The 282-nt window shown below is 27.3% G+C and overlaps 1 non-coding gene across 1 annotated transcript; it reads left to right on the forward strand.

Moving 5' to 3' along the window:
* Window positions 1-179: 179 nt before the first annotated feature.
* LOC123919172 lies at window positions 180-282 on the forward strand. Its single transcript, XR_006813086.1, has one exon. It is a non-coding gene; the product is annotated as a U6 spliceosomal RNA (small nuclear RNA).

Raw genomic sequence — 282 nt, forward strand, 5'->3', positions numbered from 1 at the left:
ATCCTTTGAGTGCTCCGTCAAAAAAAAAAAAAAAATCCTTTTGAGTTCATAAAAAAGTGTGGACAATTTAGAGACTTCAAATCCACGTAGGAAATCATTTTTTCCAATAATATATTTTCAATGGTTTATTTTATTTGTGCTTTTAAAAGTGTATCAACAAGTACACCTCTTCTTCTTTTTTTCCTTTCTAGGACAATCTGATAAAATTGAAATAATATAGAGAAGATAGTATGGTTCATGCGCAAAAAAGACACACAAATAAAAAATAGAAATTATTCTTCT

This window comes from Trifolium pratense, linkage group LG3 (assembly GCF_020283565.1).
Source record: "Trifolium pratense cultivar HEN17-A07 linkage group LG3, ARS_RC_1.1, whole genome shotgun sequence".
In the NCBI taxonomy this organism is placed as follows: domain Eukaryota; kingdom Viridiplantae; phylum Streptophyta; class Magnoliopsida; order Fabales; family Fabaceae; genus Trifolium; species Trifolium pratense.